This window comes from Aphelocoma coerulescens, chromosome 9 (assembly GCF_041296385.1).
Source record: "Aphelocoma coerulescens isolate FSJ_1873_10779 chromosome 9, UR_Acoe_1.0, whole genome shotgun sequence".
In the NCBI taxonomy this organism is placed as follows: domain Eukaryota; kingdom Metazoa; phylum Chordata; class Aves; order Passeriformes; family Corvidae; genus Aphelocoma; species Aphelocoma coerulescens.
This window is the reverse complement of record NC_091023.1, coordinates 24,535,254-24,561,373: the sequence shown is the minus strand read 5'-3', so window position 1 is coordinate 24,561,373 and position 26,120 is coordinate 24,535,254.

Below are 26,120 nucleotides of genomic sequence, written 5' to 3'. Positions count from 1 at the left end.
CGGAAAAATCTCTACAGGATTTGTCTACAAAAAACTGAGCAATGAATTAGTTCAGTCACAAAATGGAAAATAAGAAGTTAGAAGGTAGAATGAGAACATTTTGATTAGCTGTACGATCAGCACAGAAGAAAACTTCCCATAATAGTCACAAAATCTATTGAGGTTTATTTTTGCTGTGAGCACTTCAATTTTCTGTGAAAGCCACAAGCAAACAAGACTTTTGAACCACTTCAATTTACTCTAAGTCAGAAAGCACAGTCTCTGTAGGCATCTCTGTATTTTATTATTGTGTCCAAAATTAGGTGAGAAGGACAAAATTAGGTGAGAAGGAGAAACCTGAATTAACAAAACCCCCCCATGTGTCTTGTGTTACAGGAATCATTTTTGCCTGGCTCTAAACAGGCAGCTCCAAACCCCAGCAGGATTTTGGTGTTAGCTCACAGAAGAGTCAATGTTTGCTCAGTTCCCTCTTCAAACACTTCCAGCATTTTGACCACTCATTTGAAATCCTCCAGTGTTCCTTTGAAGGGTTCTGCTTTCCTGGGGTGTTGAAACAAAGATTGGACATCTTTGTGACTCTTTTCAGCCAGTTTTCCTGCAGCGCCATCCCAGCTCTGTGGGATTCCTAGTGGGGAAAAAGGATTCAGGACCAGCTTGCACATTGAGTTGTGACGCGCTCGATGCTTGCAGCAACTGTGTGATATTCACTGAGCCCACGTAAGGTCCACAGAATCTCCTCTATTTATGGTTAAAGATCACCCAGGTCAGGAAGTGTTCTCCAAAAGCCTTGCTGTTTGTGTGGGACAGAAGTCCTAAACCCACAGGAGATGTTCGGAGGAGCGGAAGGACATCGTGCCCGTGTCACGACACAGCAACAGCAGGAAATTTGGGGGTGTCCAAACAATTAGAGAGAGGTCAGTGAGGCCAGAGAAATCCTTGCACAGTGTTCTCAGTCTGTGCTTTAAAACAGGATTTGAGTGTCCCATTTTCCAAGAAGTCACGTTAGAGAGCCCTTTATCAGAAATGGGAATGTTTTGATCACGTTTGTAGCTGATTTAAGTGGCGTGATCAGCATGTTTCCCATTCCTGCTGCCAGAAGTGTTTTGCTTGCTTGCACTTAAACCAATTTTTGGTGCTTCTGACGCCACCATCTTCAAAAGCACAGCAAGAGTTTTAATCCAGCAGGATAAAATTGATAACTTTTATAATGACATAATTATTACTGGGAGTATTAAAGAAATGAATATAATTACTGCATTTCTTTAAACCAATGTTATTTTTAGCCTTAACTCTACGGTGACACATTGGATGACAGTATCCTTGATATTATTTTAAAATTCAATTTAAAATGTACCTCATTATGTGTGAACTCCCATTCCTGTCAGGCTACCTGCCATGCTTTCCTTATTCAAATCCCACTGTAACTTCCAAATTACTGACTTGACCTTCTCCACACATGAAATTAAAATCAAAATTTGAATTTCAGAAAGATTTTGGGGGGTTTTGGGGGGAGTTTTCCCGTTATACAGTTTTTGTATCTTCTCCATGGACATTAAATGTGCTGCTGGGAAGGTGAGAGGTTCTGTGCACCCAACAGGAGGTGACTTCTCCAAAAATGCAGATTAGGCTGGCACTAATCTGCAGTCAAGAAAATCCCTCTGGGTTTGTTCACCTGGGGAAAGGGGGCTTGAGCATCACCAACAGTGTAGGAGGGAGTGGCCCAGGAAGGTATAAAAAGAGTTCCTCTTAGCCTGGGGTTTGCATTTATAAGTGGATAGCTGTGCTAAGCTTTAAAATTCTTTTATTTTCAGTGAGTTTAAGGTTCCTTTCCAGCCCTTTCAGAGCTGTAGGGAAAAGGGAAATAAATCCAACATGAATACACATGGAAGGTATCTCCTTAAGCTTTTTCAGCTGCAACCCTGCACTAGGTAAGGTTGTTTGTTCACTAATCGTGTCCTAAAACACTTTTGCAAGCTTTTATTTTTAGCTGATTTTTTTAATGATGTTGCAAAGTAGCCAGATTTAAAATAAGATGTTTATTAAATCTGTTAAACTTCACATTGTTGGGTGAAAGGGTTCTGAAAGCAGGACGTCTTCAGCAGTGCTTTTAGGGAGTGCAGCTGGAAATTCCTGTCAGAGTGTGGTTCCTACATGGAGCAGTGGATGCACAGGAGGAGCAGAGCTGGAAAATGCTCTCAGGTTCCTGGGAGTTTTCTCCTGTTTCAGCTCAGCACAAGAGAACCTGAGATTTTCCCTGGGGCTCCCTCTGAGATTGTAATCAGCGATGTTCCTGCATGGAAGCACCAAGGGGATGCTGTAGATGTCCCTCCAGCCCTGGGCAGGGTGTGTTTTCAGAGAAAAAAGCTCCAGAAAAATAACCAAACTGAAAAATCAGAATAATATTTATGAAGGCCCTGCCTTTCCCAAGCTCAGGGGAAAAATCAGCTGCATTCTAAACTGAAAAATTACTCCCTTTTGTTCGTGAAGTAATGGGGGTGGAGAGAGATTTGGATGTCGCTGCCTAAATCCCAAGGTAATTTATCCAGTGGCTAACAATGTTCAGAGGAAAATACCTCTGGAAAGGATGTAAATCAAAGCTGAGCTAAGAGAGAAAAGCTGCATATGTTATATAACAATATTGCTGAATGGGAGTTACAGATGTTTTAGCAGAAGTATGAAATTATAGGAATAAGGGAGACATGGTGGAATGAGAGAAGTGATTGGGGATTTAAAACATCAGGAGATTCTAGGAAGGATGTACAAAATGAAATAGGAGGTGTTATTGGCAAGGGATTATGGAGGCTTGCAGAGAAATGATGGATATATTTAGGTGACATGGCAAAGAGTTCTGCATTTCACTGCTCTCTGCATTGAAATTAACAGCAGTGAAAGTGGAGAGGTGGCTTTGGTGTTTTGTCTCCAGGGAATGAAATCAGGTCATTATTTTAAAAATATATTAAGAAAACAGATTATTTCATCAATTACTGCTTGACAATGTGTATGTTGATAAAGGAATAAAATTGTGATATGGATTTGTCCCTGGAATAATCTGTTCAGTGGGAATAGCTGTGGGGTAGAACGCTGTAAGTGAAATTGGGAAAACACCCCCCTTGTAACTGCAAATTCAATATTATCCTGATCTGCTTGCTTTTGGAAACGTCAACACGTGGCACTAAAATACCCAACCCCAAACCTGCAGCAAGGCACTGCCTGCAAATTTCCCAGTCCCAAGTTCTCAGCTGATCCTAAAGGAGCCAGGTGCTGGTGGTGGTTTGTATGAATTGTAGCTGCATCCCCAGGGAGTTTTGTACCTGGCAGAGCTGGCTGGAGCACAGGCTGCTATTGGTTGGAGATGAGCTCTATTTGATTTGGCTTGAAAAAAAGTTGTCACTTTCTTTGCTTCCCATTTTTCCATTGGTTCCCCTATCTCTGCATCAACCCTTCCACCATTTGATTTTCCTGGCATCCTGTTTGCCTTTTAAATGGCTCCTCATGGAGCAGGGCACTGATTTCTCCTGCATCCTCTGGATGTCACCTCTTTTCCTGCCTTTTCAAGCTCTTTTTTCATCTCTTTTCCCTGCCTGTGTCACTCTGGTAAAACAACTGCCACCAAATTAACACCAAAGTCAGCTGGTACCTCCCTGGCCCTAAATCTGCTCTTGTCAGACACAAAACATCCCTTTCCTTTTCTTCTTTTCTGTTTTGTCTTTGTTCTAAACTGATTCCTATCAAATGATTGCCCAATCCATCTGTCCACCAGGCTCCTTTCTAATCTCAGAGAGATTTGCCAGCACTTTAATTCCGTGTTGCAGCCACTTCATTGTCTTGCTTTGAGAATTAATCTTTCAAACCGCTTTAACTTCCCCTTTTCTTTATTGCTGCTCTCTCACTTATTATTTCCTCCAGCATGCATCAAATTCCCAAATAAAAACCTGACAGTGGCCTTTCAAGAACTGTAAATATTGATGGTCTGTGTTTTCCTCTCCTTGGGTGTTGATTCATGTGATGGCTCTTATCAAAACTTATGTGGTTCTTCCATCTAAAATGTCTCTGTAGGTTGTGACAGAGGAGCTGCTTTGAAAATAGAGATCACAACCTTGGAAGGAGGTGAAATTACTGGTATTAGGGACTTATTAGGAAAAAATTCTTCCCTGAAAATGTTGTTAAGGCTTGGAACAGACTCCCCAGGGGAGTGGTGGAGTCACCAACCCTGGAGGAATTTAAAAGGATGTGGTCCTTGGGGACATGGCTTGTTCTGGGACTTCATGGTCTGGAAGGTCTTTTCCAGCCTAAATAATTCCATGATTCTCGAAGTTTTGAGTTCCTTCCAGAATTCTGCACCATCTCTGTTTACTGGCTGAGATAATTGGAGCAATAAATATGAGAAATCTCATAAACTCTGTTCTGGACTACAGCAGATATTTGAGTCTGGTGTGGCACAGGCAGTTTAGTCCATGGAATGGGAATGGGAGCAATTAAAAGCTTTCAGAACCTTCTTGTGTGCCAGGGCTCTATTAATTTTATTGAAAATCAAAAGGCAGAATTGCCCAACACAGAAACACTGCTCAAAAAAAGATATTTTTTGTTCAGCTTGAAAAAACCATTTAATCCAAAAGAAACAGGATTTTAAGGCTGGTTTTTTTGGCAGACAAATCCATATTTCTGCATGCAGGTGCTGTCTTTTGACAGCTTTTAGTTTAAGAGGTGTTTAAGGAAAAAACTGAGTTGTTAATGTGGTGGGTGCATAGGGAGGTGTTCCCTGGACACAACAAAAATCCTACAGACCACAGGGGAGTAAAATATCGAGTTAATATGGGATGTGGAGCTGTAGTCCAGCTGGAATGGAACCCCAACCACGAGGTTAACTTGAATTTTTTGTATTTTTAACACAAAAAATTAGAAATTCAAACTGACACGAAGACAAGGAGCTCTCTCTCTAGTAAATGATTTTCTTTGAGGTGATTTAGAGGACAGACTGCAAATCAATACAGCGACTTTTTGTTGGCACAGCAATTTTTTTTAATTGATAAATTGTTCGATATTGTCAAATTTAAAAAAGCGCCACCTGGAATGGTGGAAGGCGTCCCTGCCCCTGGCAGGGGATGGCATGAGGTGATCTTTAAGCTCCCTTTAAACCCCAAAAATTCTAGGAGTCTGTGCCTGTTCTGTCTCTGCCAACCTAGGCTAAATCTTAATATTGAAATTTTTAAGATCAAAAGTAAAACTACCCAAATTCTGATTGCAGGGCCAAATACCCCCTTGCCTGATGTTTGCTATGTGTTATTGCCTCAAACCCATAAAAGAATATCATCGTTAACTTTATTTAATGGTCGCCACCGAGTGCAAACTCATTTAATTATAACCACGAGGCAAGTGCACGAAGTTAGACTGATTATTTGTCAGCCAGAGGTTGATGGCTTTAATAGGCCAGTAATCTCCTAATGAATGCACTTTAATTGTCTGTAGGGAGAGGCTGTGGGATTGTTTAAAGTGCAGAACAACCCTGGAATTGCAAAGCCCCAGACAGAACAGGGTGAACACTCTGCCACTTCCCAGAGCGCTGCTTCCCAAAGAAGTTCCTTTCTGGAGTGTATTAAACTTGAACCAGGGTCAAACACCTGCAGTAAAACCCAGTTTTTATGGCCTCTTTGGCTTTTGAAATGTTATTCTTCTTCTTTCCCCCCCGTTTATAGTGTGTATATGAGTGTTTCTTGATTTACAATAGAATGTTTTATTAAAAACAGCGCTCCCGGTATCTTTGCACCTGTGGAATACTGAAACTGCAGGGATTATTCACAGACACACATTTAAAAGCCAAAAAGGCAGCCCAGGCTCACCTCCTGCTCTCCTTGGGAGCAATAACTGTCCGTGGATTTTAGGTAGGCTGCACTAGAATGTCGTGAATTTATTATTTTAGAGTGATTTATACCGGTAAATATTTTATTAAGAGTTTGATTTGATATTTTTCAACAGTCCCGCCCAGTGTTAAAGCTCCTTTCAGAATATTGGTGTTTTGCTTGTTTATTAAGTGAAATGAGTGTCTTAAAAATATTTCAGAGAGGTTTGTGGTTGGAATTGATCAACATCATTTGGAGGGTGGGGTCAGTGACCACAGGGAGCGTCACAGAAAAATCAAAACTTAGCCCTTTGAGGCAGTTCTGTCAGGGTATTTCGGCTGTGTGGGTTTTATGCCAATGCCACGATTCAGGAATATCCAATTCCCATAGTGTGTGTAAAGAATTAGACTTTGAGGATCATTCCTGAAAGGTGTCTTTTCCTTTTCTTCAGTATCTTTAAAACTTTGCCCTTTCCATGTTTTCAGTGGCCCAGACAAAGAAATATTGCAGTGAAACTTGTCCATGGAATCTTGGAATAATCTTTCTATGGAAAGCAATTGATATCCAAATTAACAGCAGGAATGGGCATGACAAACACAGCAATAAAAACTAATTAGGGAATCCTCGGACTCAAAAGGAAAAGTAACATTGGAACACACAAACACTGCAGGTTTTGAAGCAGGGAAAGGGCCCTCTATGCTTTCTTGGCTTCCTTGTGCTCCAAACTTTCTTCCAGTCCTCTGTTCCCATTTAATACTGGCACATGGTCATAGCAATAGATTTCATTTCTTCTCCCATTAAAGCACCCAGATTCAAAAATAAAAATATGAAAAGGAGGGAGTGAGTAGGTGGAAGTCCTTTGTTGTCGAGCCAAATGGAAAGATGGACATCCTGTAATTTTCTGACACAGTGGGAGCTCTGCACAGGGGCAGGGGGAAAAAGAGCTCTCGAAGCCACATTTCCCTTTATCAGTTCCTGTGCCTTGAGTGCACTTTCTAGTTAAAACTTTTAAATTACTTTAATTACAGCAACTAAAAAGGGCTGCTGCAGAAATTATTCCCACGCAAGTGAAGAGGTCATTAAAAGTTGTGGCACTCCAGCTAATTTGTGAACAATGCCGTGTGTGAGTGGCTCCAACTGCAATAATTACATTCCAACATCCATTTGCATTTCCCAGCCCGGCCCTGCAGCCCCTGGCAGAGCCCTCTCCTCAAATCCTTCTGCAGCAGAAACACCGAGCTGTTGTTATCAGAGTAATAATTGTGAGCCTCACATCGACCCACTGATGTGATCCTGAAATAAAACCCTGACAGGTCAAGCTTTGCTTGGGTTCTCCTGGAATTTTGTGAGCTGAGCTCTGGTGTACTGGAATTTCCCAAGGAAATGCTCTCTCCTGTAAGATTCCATTAGAAAGTGCCAGTAAGGCTCAGCTTTAGCCAAGATTTCAATCACTGAAGGTTTGGGTTGGAAGGGACGTTAAAACTCATCCCATTCCACCCCCTGCCATGGGCAGGCACACCTTCCACTATCCCAGGCTGCTCCAAACCCTGTCCAGCCTGGCCTTGGATACTGATCTTTAATCTTTTAGTTCAGATTTGGTGCCGAAAATTGTGAATAAAAAACCCCTGACCCAGAGCAGAACTGATTTTTATAAACATTGCAGAAACCTTACGTTGTCTTCAGGTCCAGAAAGGCAGGAAGTGCCTCAAGTGTAACTTCAAACATCAGATTGTGACTCTCACCTGTCTGAGAGATTGGAAATACAAACACAGAATTGTTTAGGATGGAAAAGCCCTCTAAGATCGAGTCCAACCATTGCCCAGCACTACCAAGGCTACCACTGCTCCATGTCCCCAAGTGCCACATCCACACGGCTTCTAAATCCCTCCAGGGATGGAGACTCCACCATCTCCATTGGTAACCTCTTCCAATGCCTGACCACTCTAAATTAGAAATTTTCCCTAATATCCAGCCTAAATCCCCCTGGCCCAGCCTGAGGCCGTTCCCTCTCCTCCTGTCAGGGACTTGTGCAGAGCCACAAGGTCCCCCCTGAGCCTCCTTTGCTCCAGCCTGAGCCCCTTTCCCAGCTCCCTCAGCCCCTCCTGGGGCTCCAGCCCCTTCCCCAGAGCTGTTCCCTTCCCTGGATGTGCTCCAGCCCCTCAATAATCCATATCACAACCTAAAGCTCATCTGCTGTAATTCCAAGTGAATGGGAACCAAACCATGATTTCCAGGTCCAGGAATTCACTCACTGATTTTCAGCTCTGCCAAGCAGAATCCTCCAGTCTGGAGCAAGGCAAGGAACCAGGGAGCTCTTCCCATTCCTCCACTAAGTGCTGGGAAATCAGTTGGGTTTTTAGACAGATTATTTCACCTTTCATTCCACCTGGGTATTTTTGTACCTTAATCTCATTTCCTGCAGAGTTCAGTGTTATCACTCACACAGGGGATGTAACCCGAAGGTGTGGGCTGATAACACCTCGGGCCTCGCTGCCACCTCTGCTGGTTCAGAGGGAAGAGAAGCATCCTTTCCTAACAGGGAAAGAACAAAATGCAGGGAAAGACTTACCAGGGTAACATCCTGAAATAAACTGGAGTCACTGAAGTCCAAAAACTCCCTGAAATATCTGATTTCATCCCACAAAAGGTGTGGAAGAGCCTTGGCACTATTTAGTTCTGCCAAAATGTCCCACTTTTTCTTATATATATCTATATTTGTAAATATACATCATAAAGGATCAGAGACTTCACTTTGACTCCATCTCCTTTATGTACCAATTTCTCAGTCCTTTCAGGGGCAAAACAACAAAATTCTGTTGCCTTACCTCAGCTTTGAAGGCTTAATTTTATTTTTCTTTAAGAAACAAAAGCTATTTTGCATATATAACTACCTAAGTCACAGAGCTCCCATAAATATTTAGGGTTTGTTTCCTCCAGGAATTTTGGCCTGTATATATTTCCTCGTGTTATGACATAAAACTGTTTTTCCTAAACATTAGAAGCCCTTTTCACCCTCCTATTTTTACAGCCTTATGTTCCAAAGCAGTAAATTCCAGCTTGGTTGAACACTTAATGTGGTGTTGGCAGCAGGAGTTGGGGTTTTTTTAAGCCCTTGTGATACTTAACACCAGCAAAGCCCTTAAGTGTGACAGAAGAAATCAAGCCTGAAAAGCTGATTTTTGCTCCATCTTGTAGATGATACTTTCCACCTTGAAAACAAGCCATGAAACATCAAATTTAAACATCTAAGGTTTCTTTCCAGTCGTCCCCTGCTCAGCAATAGTTGTGGTGTTAACACAGAGGTTGCCATGGTGGGATGAGGCAGCTGATTTCAAAATGACCCCAAAATTTGGGGACCTGGGAGTTGGTTTCCTGTGAGAGAGCTTTTATTGCTTCCTCTGAGGGCAGATTTAGTCCCATCCATGCTTAATTCCAGCAGGAAATATCCCATTGCACCTGGGTATCCAGTGTGTCCCAGACAGGCAGGAGCTGCCTGGTGGTGAGGGATAATAGGGAAAAGGAGAGTTTTTAAGAAGATTTCATGGTTCCAAAATTAAGAAACATCTCTGTTATATGAAATTAAATTATTCTGCCTGGGCAATGCCTGCAGTGTGTCCCTTTGATTGGAGGATCCAGCACATCTCCACCCCAAGGAACCAGAGGTGTCATAGGAGGTGGCATCTCACAGAACCAGGAGATTTCTTTAAAAAGAAACCTCACTTTTGTCCCACTCTGTTGGAATTCAGTGGTTTTTTTTCCCACAATCCCAGTCTGGGCAAGGACTTGGCAATATTTTGAAGCTACCTGAGATTTTCAGTTTTAAATTGTCATTTATTTCCACTTTAAGCAAACAGGTTTTGTTGCCAGACCCTACGTACGTCTCTCTTTTCCTTTTTAATATAAAACAGTAACTATATTTTAATATTTCTTTATGGAGAGTAATAAAGCACAGCCCTGGAATGGATGAGGAGGAATACAAAACCAACTGCAAAGAAAAAGCACAATATAAACGTAAATCAGGCACGTTTTTACTTTTCAGAGCTGTGCTGGGCTTTCATCAGCTGGTCCATCGTGGTAATCCTTTCCAAATTGTTTAATTCTCTTTTCTAAATCCATGGATTCATTGCTCTGCATCCTTATTCTCCACAAAGTTTCTTTAATGGAGATCCCACTAATGCCAGTCAATATCCTGAAGATTTCTGGATGGAGCAATCTGGAGTGGGGGGAAGCTGGTTTAAAGAGAAAAGAGAAGCTGAAGCTTCTCATCCCACTCTCCACAGTAATTAATCAGTCAAAAACCACCTAAATATGTAGTGGGGGATCAGGAAAACAAAGCTGAAAAAACCAAGCCAGGTCTCTGTATCCTTTATTTATCATTTGAACGAGTTCAGCAGAAAACGCTTCTGAAAACTTTCAGTTGTTTAATGATTTTTTTTATTATACTTCCTCAAACGTTTCTATAAAAAAAAGTAATAAAGCCCAGCTGCAGAAATCAGGAAAAGTGAAAATAGTTTCGTTTTCCATCAGAAAAGTCTGTGGTCAGACCCTTCAGTGAAATCCTCTTCTGAAGAAGGCTGTAAAAAATCAAGCTCTATAAAATACTTTCAGGAGGATGAGGAGGAATGAAAGGAGTGAAAAAGTCTGTTTCATGTTTCGTGCCCAACTTTTTAATGCATTTTTCATTCTGAAGTCCCTTTCAGGTGAATATTTCTGCTTTCTTAAGTCAATCCTGACCCTTCTTTTGTGTCCATAGAAGACTTTAATTAAAGCTGACCAGGGAAAAGACCATTATTGAAGAGAGAAGCAGCCAGTGAGGGTTTTCTGGAACCAAACCTTTTGTTCCCTGAACAAAACTGATGGAAATAGGAAGGGCAGCATCCCTTTGGATGAGGATTGGCCCATGACTTGCCTTATATGAAATATTATATTTAATATAAGCACCATAGATGTTAAACCATGACACGGAGTTGGAAGATTTCTCTTTCCTTGTCTATCTCTGCAGTCGCTCCTCTTAAAATTCTGCCATTATTACAGAATTAGTGCCAAATAAGTCATTAAGAGTGAGGAATGTCTGCAGTTAAAGATCTTTTTTGTTGTGTAACCTGGTTCACCCTTTCAGCTATGGACAGGGTCGTTCATGTCCCTCAAATCTGTTTACTTGTGTTTGAAATAAAAAGCTATTTTAAAAGAAAGACAAAAAAAGTATGGTTGGGGAAAGCTGAGGAAGTTCCCTACCACTCAGGAGTGGTGAGAAATGTGTGTTCTGGTTGAAGTTTGGCATCATTCTGGAGATAAAATTGTGAGCCTACAAGTGATGTGAAAATGGAGCTGAAGTTTGGAGCGGTGGCAGACACTGGTGCTTGAGACATCGGCAGTTTTTGGAGACAGGGAAATGGAGCTACAGGTGGGATGTGCTGAGATGGAATGAGGAGATTAGTGAGGACTTGAGCACGAAAATTGAGAACTCTCAGATCTGTGGGAAGTGTCAGCTGTGTTCCCTCCGGGGAGAAGGGTTGGGGTTGGGGTGAGCGTGGCCGTGGTGCCAGCAGAGCGAGGATTTGTGGAGCACCTCCGGGAAGCCTGGATTTCAGGGATCCCACTGTTAGAGGCCTTTTTTTTTTCAGTGAGAATCACATTTTAAAGCTGAGTGCAAAAGTATATAACTGAAAAATATTCCCTAATCATTCCTAGGAAAACCCCTCGGAGGAGCTCTGTCTCAATTCAACATTCACACCTCCAAGAGGGTCAAACGTGATTTTTTCAGGACAATATTGTCATTATGGCCATGGAACAAATACAGGAGATAACAGGCAGCGTTATCAGAAAGGCCAGGAGCAAATTAAATAAAAGATTGGAGCTGTCAGGGTTGTAGATTGTTGTGTGGAAGAGACAAGGGGTGTAAAATATATTGAATAAGGTCATTATTTAATGGTTGTGATTTCCATGCTAATGGTGATATTTGTGCTTAGAAGGAGTGATTTTTTTTTCTCAACAAATCCACTTATAAACACCTTTCTTGCCTGTGTTTTAGTATTTATGACACCCCCATTGCCTGTTTCCTTGGAAAAATTTGTTTCAGTCACTGTTAATTGTCTAAATATAATGAAATACTTACAAGGTCCCTCCCAACCCAGCAGATCCTGTGAAAACACAGAGGACAAACAGATGAGTGACCCTGTTTAAACTGTTTAATGGGGGAGGTAAAAGTGTTCTTGATTCCAGTTAAAAATATTGAAAAGGGAGAAACAGGAATGATCAAAGACAGCACTTGTTGTTTCTGATTTTTCTTTTTATGAAATAACAACCCCCACAAACACACACCAAAACAGCCAACAGAGGCCCAGTTCCCATCTTGCACCTTTTCCAACCAAACTGCAGAAATTCCCAACACCTGAGCCTTCCTGGGAAGTTCTTTAGACTTGATCACTGCAGCATCTCAGGAGAAAAATGGCTTTGCCCCAGGGCAGAAAGATGAAGGATGCCTGAAACAAATCTCCTGGAAGAATGATACTTTTCCTTTTGCTCTGTGATTTTTTTGGAACTTAACATAAAATTTTCTCACTAAAGGGATGTCTTGACTGCAGCAGTCAGTGGCTGAATCATTGAATTATTTCTTAAGGTGCTTGGAGCTTCCCCACCTGGAAACTGTCAGTCAAAAGCCAATAAAATACGTGCACTCCATCTTCTTAATCCCAGTTTGATAATTTAAAGTAAAACTAAACCTCACTGTTCTATTTTCAGCATATCACTTAGTTTTCCATTTATCTTCCTCACTTGCTTTTTTAAACTTTTATTCTTTTATTTTTGACAGTTAGGCTGCAACAAAATATCAGGAATTTGATTTTATTTGATGGAGACCTGCTGAAGAGATGATGCTTTCTAATAGTCAGCAAACATAAATCAAGACTCATGGGTGATGGACAAAAGCTTGGTTTATTCTGAGTTTCTACATTTTTTAATTAATAGGGGGATGATAAAGATTATGAATTTGGGAAGGAATTCTTCCCTGTGAGGTTGGGAAGGCCTTGGAATAGAATTCCCAGAGAAAGTGTGGCTGTCCCTGGATCCCTGGCAGTGCCCAAGGCCAGGCTGGATGGGGATTGGAGCAGCCTGGGACAGTGGGAGGTGTCCCTGCCCATGGCAGGGGTGGGATGGGATGGGCTTTAAGGTCCCTTCCAACCCAAACCATTCCAGGATTCCATGAATTCAGGCTCACATGCGTTAGATGACAAAGCCAGCAGTGCTCTCTTTGGGAGGATTGACAAGATTTGCTCTGGGACAGAACCTGCTCTGTTGGGGACTGAGGAAATTGGGATGTCCCTTGGGATGCCCATTGGGATATCTCATTTCTCCATCTTGAATCAAAGACATTTCATGTCAGAAGTGTCTGAATAAGTGGATACACACAGTATTATGTGAAGGAAAACAAAATTACAGCCTCACAAATGATCAGGAATCTCTGCAAGAGGAGTTTGGCTTCTTTGAGATGCCAAATAACTTGTTTAGTCCAATTCTTGCATTAATTTTTTTGTAGATGCCCATTGTAGCCACATCTTGTGTTTCCTGGAGCCCTCGTCTCTCTCTGGTTCTGTCTGCACTTTGAAGGGGCAAAGAGCACATGAAGGATTATTCTAAAGGAGCATTTCCACTCTTTAATGTATTACAGGAAGCAGCTTTAATGGCAGTGCAGAGTGCAGAGGCTGCACTGGGGCCTTTATAAACACGAGGAGATGGAATGGAATATTTTGTATACAGAGCTGAAATATCATTGCTACCCACAGCACAGCACTTACACCCAGAGTGCTCTCTAATCCATTTTAAATTGAATGGGAATACTTCAGGGGAAATGCCATCTCTTTTCATCAGTGTTGTCTCTTTTAAAACAGTCATTGATCCATAAAGGCCCCCACGTTTCTGGCTCAGCCCATTCCCAGCCATGGGGCTGGATTTGCTGTGCTGGGATGTTTGCTGGCAACGTGTTTTAGGTTTTGTCATGGGATTGATACATTCAATAAAAATTGCACCTTGGGGTTTACCATGTGGCATGGGAAGGGTTTCAGCCTTGTGACCCACAACACATCTCAAATGCTATTCTTTACTTTAAGCTTAACTTTATTTTCAAAAATTAGATATGAATAGAAGATCCATGCATTTATTATTCAGTAATATATGCTTGGATACATTTTCTAGTGTTGTGAGCACTTTGCCTTTCTCTGGTTGCACGGAATTTGTGACAGAGCTCAGTGAAGTCACCATCTCTGTAACGAAGTTTTAGGTTCTCTGTGAGCTGTGGTTTTGTGGGGTTAGGGTTGAGATGAGGCACGAGAAAATCCACATCCAACTGGGAGAGATGGAAAGGAATGTGCAGCCAGAGGGTGACAAGCCCTAGGTAATCATCACTGATTTTTATTTTATTTATCGATTAAAAAGTTCCTGTTGTTAACACAAAGTCTCCTCTGCTTAGAGCTTGTTTTATTTCCACCAGATTTGCTCCCAGCATGGAAGCTCTCTGTGGAGCCAACCTCATCTTCTGGCAGTAACGTGGAATTGCTCAGGTTTCAAATGCTCAGATTTCAAACCCAAATGGATGCTCAGGAGCCAGACCAGTGAGTCTGAGCAGCCAAGGGAGACACAGCTCTGGGGGGTGAAGGGCTTTGCACTGAACCACTGCAGCATTTGTCAAGTTAGCAAAGACAAAAGCTGGGCTTCTCCATCAATTTTGACCAGGGTTTGGATGTTGTAGGATTGTCTGGTTTTGATTGATGTTTTCTCCAGTCCCCCAAGGGCTCTGGTGAGGAACAAAATGTTTTGGAGAGAGAGAGAGAGAAAGCTGGAGCAGCGACAAGTGCTCCTTCCTTCCAAAAGAAAATAAATCCAGGCTCATCCAGCCCATCCATCACTTCTGTCCCCACAGTGTCTTGTGTGGAAAACTTCAGAGTTTTCCACTTTGGAACTCCCTGGTGAGACAGGAGGAGGTGGGAATGCAGTTTAATTGAGATGGGACCTCCCCATCCCCTCCTGAGGGATTCTGCAGGGGCGAGGTCCTTCTTTGCCTCCTTCATGGCATCATTGAGGGGTGTGTTCAAGCTGGGTCCTGGAGAATGTGGTGTTTTCCCTGCTCATAACACTGCCCAGTATTACCCCAAAATAAATTATGTTTTTTAAAATCAAATAATGTGCTATTTGGCTTTGCTGCCAAAATATGAAATAGAGGAAATACATGAAAAAATCCCCAAAATGCTGGCTTTTCAACTAGAATTTCCTTCTCCTTGGGGTTTTCTTTGTTATACTCAGCAGAAGACACAGAGAAGGGAATATGACAATTTAAGGATAAATTTGATGCTGCCCCAAACTGAGGCCTGTGGAAGTGAAATGAATTTCTCACAGAGATTTAAATTATTTCTGGTCAAATTGGAAATGGAAAATGTTTGGGTTATGCAGCCCTTTTGTAATTGCCAGATTGGACAGTACTTCTGTGTGGGATTAAAATCATTATTTTAGACTCAGAGCTGACCAAAACTGGAGCCAGAGATGGCAAGAGCAGAGAGTTTGTTAAACTGGGAAGTCTCCTCTGGGATTTTTTTTCTTTAAATACGCCCCTGGTGAGCTTTGCCTTCCATGTGGGGTGAGCCCCAGCCACCCTGCCCCCACAAAGCCATTCTCAGCAGCTTCGTCCCCGGTTTTTATCCTAAAATACATTTACCCAACTCCCTGCATTCCTGTGGATGTGGTATTTTCTTTTATTAAAATGAATGTCCTGGCTCTGCACGTGGATATTCCCTGCTCCTGTGAAGAATGGGAGCCTGCAATGATTCATTAGGAAGGTTTTGCAAGAGCGATTGCCCAATGCCAACTTTTCCTTTAAAAATTCCATATAATTTGGGTTTTTTCCTTAAAAAGGCTTGGGAACACAATTAACTTTTTATCTATTTATTATTGTCTCACCTTGGGATGGGAACTACAGGTACTTTGATAAATGGGTTCAAAAGTTTGTCCAGCTTTAAAACTGCTCTTATAAATCTCTGCTTTCTGCTGTTCTGAGGCCCTGGCACAGGGTGCCCACAGAAGCTGTGGCTGCTCCATCCCTGGCAGTGTCCAAGGCCAGCTTGGACAGGGCTTGGAGCACCCTGGGATAGTGGAAGGTGTCCCTGGATGATTTTTAAGGTCCCTTCCAACCCAAACCATTCCACGATTCTCCATTGCTTTGGACTGACACACAGCTATTTCTACAGTTAACATCCAGGAGTTTTTTTGTTGTTTCATTCACATTTTTGGCTTTCAACAGCTCTGAAATTAATTAGATTTTTCCTTATTTTTCCTTATTTGCTTTATTATTCTAGATTTGGGGTGTGAAACGACAGAGCTGTGGTCAGGTTGGCAGCCAGGCTTTGCCCTGGGAGCAGCCACTTCTCCATGACAACGGAGAGTTCTTGTTTCCTGTAGATATTTAAAGAAGTATTCCTTGAAACCATCCTAGCCTGATGTTAATAAGCACAGTTTTCATGGAATTAGCAGGAAGCGTTCACATGGACACAAGAAAAATTCCCCATTAATTACAGCCTGACAGATGCAGTAGGTTTGGGTCTTCCTCTTTTTTTTTTTCTCTGTGTGCTGTGGAAGGAGCACTGGAAGGTAAACTGGGATGTGGCTTTTCCCCAGCCCCTCCTTGCACCAGGGCTCCCATAGACTGCATGCAGAGAGCGATTTTTCATTTTGAACTAAACAATAAAATGACATCTCAGCAGCAGCCGTGGCTCCAGTGACCTCCAGCTCGCCCGTCACGGGCCATCAGTCCCTGAGCACCTGTCACATCCCGGGATTTCGTTAAAAAAATGTCACAGTGTCAACACATTTACCATGTGAAACTTTTCTGTTGGTGTCTTCTCTTGTTTTATGTCCCCATCAGTCAAGCCTAAAGCGTTAAAATTCCAGCAAATGCTCTGGAAGTGGAGCAGTGATGTTTGGGAACAGAATGCTCCTTTCCTTTAAGCACTTCCATCCAGCCCTGAAGAAGTAATCACTTTACAGAAGCTAATAAAGAATGGATTAAGCTCCAGCTTTGAAGAACTCATCTCAAAAGGGCCCTGAAACCACTGTCTAAAAGCAATATTAGCAGTATTAGAAGCTGAAAAATTACACCAACAGATCTAGGTCAGTGCATTATAGGGAGAAACAATAGAACTGATGTCAGGAATATTACCAAAAATCTGCCTCTCGTAGTCCAGGGGGATTTAAGTCATCAGCTGTGCTTCCATTTGCAGAGTCTGTGGCATGGCTGTGTCAATTTGCATCCTCATGTTTGGGATTTGGCCCACCAGGGAGGTTCTGCTCCAGTGTTTTATGTTAAAGGCCAGGCACTGTGGTTGAGATTTTCCTGTGTGTTTATTATCACTGTGTGTGGACTACTGAGAATAAAAAATTGCTCGTAGCCAGGGGCAGGTTTAGATTGGATATTAGGGGAAAGTGGCTTCATGGAAAGGAATGTTGAGCATTGGCACAGCTGCCCAGGGCACTGGTAGAGTCACCACTCCTAGAGAGGTCTCAAAGCCATGAGGGTGTGGCACCTGGGGACATTCAGGCTGGACTCGATGATCTTAGAGCTCTTTTCCAACCTCAATGACTCCACACTTACTGTGTAAATTCCCAGTTTCCTTTAGAATGGTTCTGTCTGGGTTTGTGCTGTTTAGGGAGCCACAGCACCACGCTGTGACCCCGCTGGTGGCATCCAGGGACAGCTCCCTGCACAATTAGTCAGGGCAGTTTAAACCAGCAGGAGATGCTGATAAAAACCCCTCCCTGGAGAGGCACAAAAACGAGCAGAGAGGAGGGAGATGGGCAGGTTTCTACCACCACTTCTGCATCCCGCTCAAAACACCTGCAAAAACAGGGCCTGTATTTCTTGGAGGTTGTGTTTAGGGGTTTTTTGCATCTTTTCTTTTTTTAAGGGAACAATTCTGGGAGCTGCTGAATGCTGTGAATGCTTTGCTTGCATTGATATCAGATGTATATTAGACACTAAGAGCTCAGTGGTGTGTACAACAACATCCATCAACATCAGCCTGAAGATTTGAAGTGAAGACACAAAATTATGTGTTTGATATCTGGAGGTTTTATGGAGTTGCTCTGAAGCCTCCTGTGCTTCAGAGGAATATTATTTATATTAATATACATTACAGCACTGAGGTCTGGGAAGGACTGGTCACAGAGGGAGGTAATGCAGGCAAAGTTTTAATCCTGAGCTAATATTTTATGTTGTGTAAAACTCAGATTTTTGCATTGCTTTAGCACTCTAGTTGGAAGCACAATTTTCATAATAAGATAATGGAGTAAAACAAAGCTGACTGGAGTGTCTGTGACAAAATTATGAAAACATTCTTTTCTTTTGTGAATGCTGATGGGTACCAGGAAATCACCTATCTAACAGCTGTGTAATTTGATTTTATGTATTATTACAAAAGATAATTAAGCATCTGAGAGGAGGAAAAAAATTAACAACAACAACCAAAAAAAAAAGGTAAAAAAAAAAAAAGCCAGAATAAAATTAGTTGTATAGCTACAGGAAAGCTATTAAAAAAAAATAAAAAAAAATCAATTATTCCCTGAAACTTGAGAAGCTTCATTTCAGAAATTACAACAAAAGGAACTGCTGGTAACCACCCCAACACATCTCCATTTCTCAAAATAGTACAAGCACTTGCAGAGAGAAGCCAAGTCATTCATTATAGAGTACCCCCAGGAGAGAGATTTTCTCCAAGTGAACTTCACATTCCTCTTTTGCAGAGAAAAGCAACCCTGAAATAAAGAAAAGTGCTTAGAAAGAAAACTCGAGTGGCCTTAAAAGTTTATACATTTATGGGTTGTGTAGGGATCTTGTGGGTCCGGTTGTTCATTTACATCTTTAGAAGTTTTGAAGTCCTTGGGTTTAGATAAAAACTCTCTCTGTAGGAGAGACTGGACTGTAATGCATCATTATTTTAAATAATTGACCTTGATAATTACCTTATTAAAGCGTTCAGGTGAGTGGTGTTAAATGAGGGAGAGGGAGAGGTTACATCAGGTTTGATTCACCACCAGGGACTGTTGCTTCTGCAAAATGACAGCATTCTATGCAAAATTCTGGATATAATTCCTGGAAAAGCAGCCAATACATACAGTAGTATTTTCACAATAAAATAGATTTTCCACAAGGGAAATTACAGTTTTGCAAAATTGGCAAGTTCGACACAGAAAAGAGCCCTCTCAAAATTGATTTTTTTTTCATCCTGCCATTACTTTTTGATAATAAGACAATAAATTGCTGTGTTCTGCTAACTTATAATTTGGCATCTAAAGATTTCACTTTGGTGAAGGATTAGCAGATCTGATGTGCAGCACTCAGAGACGTAAAGAGACTTTGCTTTTAACTGTTTTCCAAGGGATTTGATGCTTGTGATCCCTGCAGAGCTTTGCCCTGGAGTGGCCATCTCAGGGAGCTGGAGATCCTGCCCTTTGCAGGAGAGATTAACTCTGGACCTTTGCTTGGCAGATTAGCTCAATGTGCAAGAGAACTTTGATCAGTTCTTGCCCAATTCAGAGCCTCTAATGAGTTCATTTTGAAGAATTTCTTCAATAGAACAAGGAAATAATCTCAATTTCTGCACTGCTCTTCCCTGTATTTTCCTCGTGTACGATGCTGCCCCTTGCCGCCATTTATGTCCTTCCAAACGCTCAGCGAAATGGGAACTGAACCAACAAGTTGTTCAGCATCATGCTCCCTCTCTGAGAGCTCAGGACACTCCAATATTCCCTGAGAACAGGATGAAGGCCTCCAGTTGCAGTTGTGCTCCTGCACACCATGGGTAGCGCACCAAACCCGCAGCTTTTCGCTGCCGGTTCTTTATGCAAAGCAATTGATGAGGGGGAATGATCTTGGCGGGGGTTTAGAGTGGTTCCATGGGTTTTTTTCTTCTCTCTTTTGTGGTTTGCTGAGAAGGGATTGGTGGAGGAAGGATGGAAAAGATGAGAGAAGGTGGTCAGGGCAGTCATTGTAAGGATGTTTTGAAGATCTTTTAAAACACAGTTTGAGTGTGAGGGGGAAATGGCCAATGCTGCAAACATCCCCAAAAGATGTGTCTCCTCTTTAGCTTCTTTGACCTGGGGCTTGGGAGATCTTTGGGGATGCATCTGCCCCTGGCTGGAGTGGACCTGTGGATTCCTGCATGAGCAGGAATCATCTGACATCTCATGGAGGCTCAGCCGATGCAAAACAAATCCACCACTTTCTTCCTAGAGACAAAACATTGGAGAACGATGGACCACACAAGAGACCTGAACATATGAAAAATTGGTCTTTGGGGCTGAAAGTCACTGGCTAAAATAAAAAGTCAGATAAGGCTTTAAGAATCATGACGTCTTTTTTACCTTGATTCTCCAGCCATAGCTGTGGGAAACACTTGGGATGGTTTCCACTGGAAAAAGCGATGGAAACCACATTTGTGCTCCTTGGGCTGCCGTTTGCTGAAATATCTTCATTAAATGAAGCACACGGTTCCAGTGACTTCAGAAAAATGAGGCAAAACTCACCAGCAGGTGTGTGAGGAGTTTTGACTTCCTCTTTCATTCCTATCAAGCTGGAGGTATTTGTGCATTTTTACAGTTTTGGGGATAATGTTGTTAACGCCTCTTTAAAATTGAAGATTAAATCTTCAATAATTCAATCTTACTTGGAATTTGGAGTCTGATTGTGGATGTTAAGCGCTGTCCACTTCATTTAAACAAGTTAAAGCCATCACATAATACATCTTTATGTTGGAATTAGTAATGTTGCTAATTATTAAGTCATAGTGGGCGTGGCGATATTCAGTTGAAGGTTGGACTCGATGATCTTGGAGGTCTTTTCCAATCTTAATGAATCCATGATTCCTAATGATGGTTCTAGAAATCAAGCTATTCTCGGTATTCTCCTAAAACAAGTCTTTTTCATCCTAACCAACAATCCTTATCCCAAGATAAATGTTTGGGCAGCACATAAAGCTGTTCCTTCCCCTTTATGGTTGGGTTGGTTTTGGTTTCACTATAGAACTCAAGTCAGATGAGGAAAGCTCTAACAAAGCTCCAAATATATGTGAAGCTCCCTCTTCCCATTAATTTCCAGGAAGACTTGGATGCCTTAAACGCTTCTGTGCCTTTGAAAACAGCATCCAAACGACTTTTGAAATTCACAGACACGGAAATTCGAGGAGTGAGACATTATAACCAAGGCCTTTCTTGTCCTTTGTGTCCATAGGCAAGAAAGGATTTTTCAACACCAAGAAAACAGCAGAAAATGCTATTTATTTTTCTGTCCTGTTCCTGTGACCTTTCCTATCAGTGGAGCCTCTGAAGTAGGGCAGAGAAATGAAATTTGGGACCAGTGTGGCCAGTATTCAAAGAAACAACATAAGGCAGATTTTTTTTTCCTTTCTTTTTTTCTTTTCTTCATGCTTGGGGTTTTTTTTGGATGTTTTTGGTTTTTTTTGGAGTTGACATTGTGAAATCAGTCTGGCTGGTAGTGAATGATGTGTGAAAGGGAACAATCCCTGCCCATAGCACAAATAAACAACCACTGCAGGCAGATGAAGGTGGTGTGCCAGGCTGTTTGCCGAGTCCTTTGTGCTCAGCCTCACCAGGAATTTGGGGCACAGAAAGAAAGGTCTGGAGTGTGTATCCCATAAAAAAAAAAGAAGAAAAGTTGAGAAACAGGCTCTTGAAAGTATTTGTTATTTGCTTTCTTCTCACCATTCCTCTGAAGAATCCCCTTTTTTCTATGAGAAGGACTGGTGGAGTTTGATATTTTGTTTTGATAGAAAAATCCTTGTGTTATACCCATGGATAAATTCCTAATGGTGCTCTGGGAAAGCACAGGAAAATTACAGTTGTGGTGTAATTATAAAATGCATTTTATCATGCAGTGGGAAGGGAATAAAACACCAAGTTCAGCTTTAACTGAATATTTAATTTTTTTCAAATATTTAATTGAGCAGCAGTCTGATAGGCTAAATATTTATAATTAAATACACTGACTTTGCATTTGCAGAGTAAGGAGTGTAACGAAGATGATGTTTGGTAGGTGATGATGCTCTGAGGGTGTTTATTTGGAAAGTTCCTTTCCTGGGGAAATGGGAGCACGAGGATTTCTCCATTAGCAGAAGGTTCTGTTTTATGTGTTACTTGTCTGTATTTCCATGAGTATGGTGAGCACAGTCCTGCTGGTTCCTTGCACCGTTCACAGAGCAGTTCTGGGACCTATAAAACCTGCAATTAACACTCACATCATCACAAGTAACTATTAGCTAGAGTTTCTTGAGCAATTTGTTTTTAAGGAGGGTTTTTTTTGCCAAATCTTTGCATAAATGTATTTTATAAACAAGACCAGATTCACACTGGGCAGTTTTAGGCATGTAGGTTCATGCTCATGAAATAGCGTTTTTTTTTTTTTTTTAAAGATCATATTTATCCACCTGGGATGTATCTTTAAGTTCAGATCAGAATTGACCTTTATCTCAAAAAACAAACAAACAAACAAACAAACAAAACCCCATATCTTGAGAGCTCCAGAAATTTGAGTGCTCTGCTGTTGCAGGACAATATTTGTACTTAGGTTTTCCATAATTTACCATGTGTCAGTTGTCGTGTCCCAAGGAACTGAAAGGGAGGAAGTGACAAGTTGTCTTGACAAGTCTGGAATGAGAAGATGGTGGGATGAGAAAACAAAAATAAATGCAGACATAGCTGCTCTTTTCTGTGCTGCTGCAGAGATGAAATTGTCAGGCTAATGAGTTTGGGTTTGCTGAATCACTGCCTGGAAACCATAATTGTGGCTCTGGATCCTGCTGGGCAGGGAGCCCTCGGGATGGGGAAAGGAAGAGATGATCTTGTTCAACAAGCAAAGAAAAGAGGGTGTTGTAGATATGGCTGAAATTCAAAATGCCAGCAGAGCTTCTTCCCTCTCCCTTAGTGTTTTTCTCTGAAGTTGGGAGTATTTGAAGAGTCAGTTGTTAGTTATTTTAACCATGATTTTGCTGAAAACTTCAGGCTTCCTATGCAGAAATAACTGGGAAAAATATCACGATGTAATCCAAACTTGAACAAATGTAGTAAAAGCAGAATTTTCATAGAATTGTAGAAGGGTTTGGATTGGGAGGGATTTTAAAGCCCATCCTGTTTCACCCCTGCCATGGGTAGGGACCCCTTCCACTGTCCCAGGCTGCTCCAAGCCCCATCCAGCCTGGCCTTGGGCACTGCCAGGGATCCAGGGGCAGCCACAGCTGCTCTGGGAATTCTATTCCAGGGCCTGCCCACCCTCACAGGGAGGGATTCCTTCCCAATATCCCATCTAATATCCAATCTATCTTCTCATTTCTGACATGAGTTTGACCTACAATCACCTTAAAATATACCTAACAAACACTCATATGTTTATATTTTGCTGTAGAAAGTAGGATTTCAGCTCAGAGGTTCAACATTTTATTAGGATACAAAGGTCCCTGGATCTCATACCCACAATCCCCAATGACAGAAAGCAAGCAATAAAGAAAAGGAAAGTCAAGACAAGGGGAAGATATTTCATATAGGAGGATATAAAAAGCTGCTTAAAGCCGTGTCCCAGCTTTTCTGACAGAATGAAATGAATTAAAAACAATGAATCACTTTAAGTCCAGTGTAAGTTAATTGTACTTTGGGTTCAACAGCTACAAATAACCCCAAAGTCACTCATGGGTCATGGCTAGTAAGGTATCCCTCAGCAGAAATCAGGGATTATTGCTTATTCCAGGCATTGAAGGGTCTGTTTGGAACTATTTTGCAGCTGTGTATGTGCCACTTGTGGATTACAGTTATCCACACCTCCTCTTAATGCAATTGTACATTACTTGAATGGTTTTTTTCTTATCCAGTTCAATAGATCAGGAAGGGTGAGGTCACCTTAAGCTCTGTCTTACAATTCTTTCTGGTGTATAATTGAACATTTTGTTAAAAAATTGACGTTTGAGGAAGGAGCAACATTCATTTCACCCTCGAAACAGATGCCCTGTGAATTTATTTGGTTCTCAAGACTGTTCTTATCAATGCCTAATTCATTTCTCCACAATGTGGGAAGATAAAGAGAAGCTTTTTATTCTCAAGGTTCCAACTCTCCTAATTCATTGCAGCTTCCTGGCTTGAAACAGGTCATGTTTGCACGTTCAGGGATTGATCACACTTTGTTAGAACAAGATATAATTCCCCATTCATCCCTTGCTGCTGATTTATAAATGGGTTTTATGGGCCCATCTGATCTGTGCATGCTGTTCTTGCATTTCAAGAGGGTTTAATACATTTATTTTGACGGCAACTTTTTGTTTAATAATAATATGTCAGTCTTACAGCCTGTCTGGCATTAATAATTTCTTCCAACAGCATGTTGCTCGGGCACGAAAGTGTTCTTCAAGTTATTCTTTGGCAAATGTCTCTGGAAATTCATTTCACTCCACATTGAGAGCTCATCGTGTGTGTGTTTTATATTTGAATTGCGTGTTAGGTGGTAAAATCATTTCCAGTGCTCATTTTAGGGCTCCTGACTTCTGGTTCTGGGCACGTTTGAGTCATGGAGCATTTCTAAAAAATATAATTGTGATTTTTCTTTCGCCTGTTATTTAAGTCAATTGGTCAATGGGTGTTGCCCACCTTTATTTAGGAAGGACTGGGAATTTTAGGTTACTTGGAAAACATCATTATTTACTACTCCTGATCCAGCATTTTGACTAGACATGGAAAAATAAACCCGTGAAACATAACCCACTTGGCATCTGTGGAAGAAATGTTTCAGAAAATTCTGACTTCAGCTCTTCTGGTTTTAAGTGCAATTAAGAGGTACTAATTCCAATATTTAATTACATAATTGTTATAATTTAAATCAGCTTTCATTGACCTCCTGCTTGTGTGAGAAGGCCTTGTGAAGAGTTTGGGGTAAATCCACCTTATCTATGACCACGTGTGTAGAGAAGTTCAGAAGCTACTGGGAGTGAATTCTTATCAATATGATGGACTGGGGTGTAGTTTTCCCTTTGGAAACAAGAGAAATTTTGGATTTATAAATTTTCGTGGTGTTATGAGATGGTACTTCTTAGGATCACAAATATTTCCAGTTTGGGGCAGATTTTTGCAGCCTGGAACTGGGTGAGGCCCTTCTGCAGCTACATCAGGGTTTGGCATGACCTTCTCTTATTCCTCCTTGGGATAACAGCAGGGTTCAGCTGCTGTTCCTGAATCTCTCTTGCAAAAGACTTAATTTTCCTTCCACTTGTACCCTGATATTCCCCAAGCTGAAGCTTTAGGTAGGTCAGACTTAAGAACTTGGCTTATAATTCCGAGATGTTTCCTGTTTTTAAGGATCCAGCCAATGTCTCTGCAGTGGTTTGTCAGCACATGCTTCCCAGTTTTTCCTCATAGTCGTGAAAAGGAGAACATTTTTTAAGGCAACAAAGATTTCAGTGAGTCTCTGTAACTTCAGGAGCTGGGAGGGGACACTTGAAACCCTTCAGGTTTCTTTTTCCTTGGTGAAGCTGATGGAATTTTGGGATTTCTTGCTTTTTATATTCTCGAGGATGGCTTAAAAAATTAAAAACCAGGTGGGGGAAAAAAAAGCACATCCTTCCATCCTACCCAAAATATATCCATAGGAGATATTTTTGTGCCCTGCAGTTCTCAGAGCACACGTTTAGGGAGAAGGTTTCCACGTCAGTTCCCCTCTGAGTCACACAGACGTGAATCCAGGATGGAATGAGGTTCCCAACCACTGGAACAGCATCTTTGCACGTAGCAGGGCTTTTGTTTTTATGGAAGACATCTCTGAAGGGTTTCCATCAAAACCAATGTCCCTGTGCATGAAAGCTGTTGAAAAATGGTTTTTTGTTCAGTGAATTCTTATCTTTACTGTTTACAGGGTTTGTTATTAATGGTTTGGGGAGAATATCTATTGAATAAATTAAAATACTCTGGTTACAGAGTTTATAGCTTGTGTTTTCTAAATAAACACCCAAACCCTGCAGTATCGCAGCTGTATAAGAACTTTTCTCTCTCTAAATGGCCTTTAATTTGATAACAATGAAATAATAATAATAATAATAATAATAATAATAAATCTCTCTTACTGCCATCAGTCACACTTAAATCACTGTGAATATTTTATTAAAAGGAAAGATTGCAACAAAGTAATTTTAAGGCAGCAGAATTGAAGTCAGTTCTTGTGGGAATGGACTACTGTTCTTTCCTTCAGTCTATGATTAA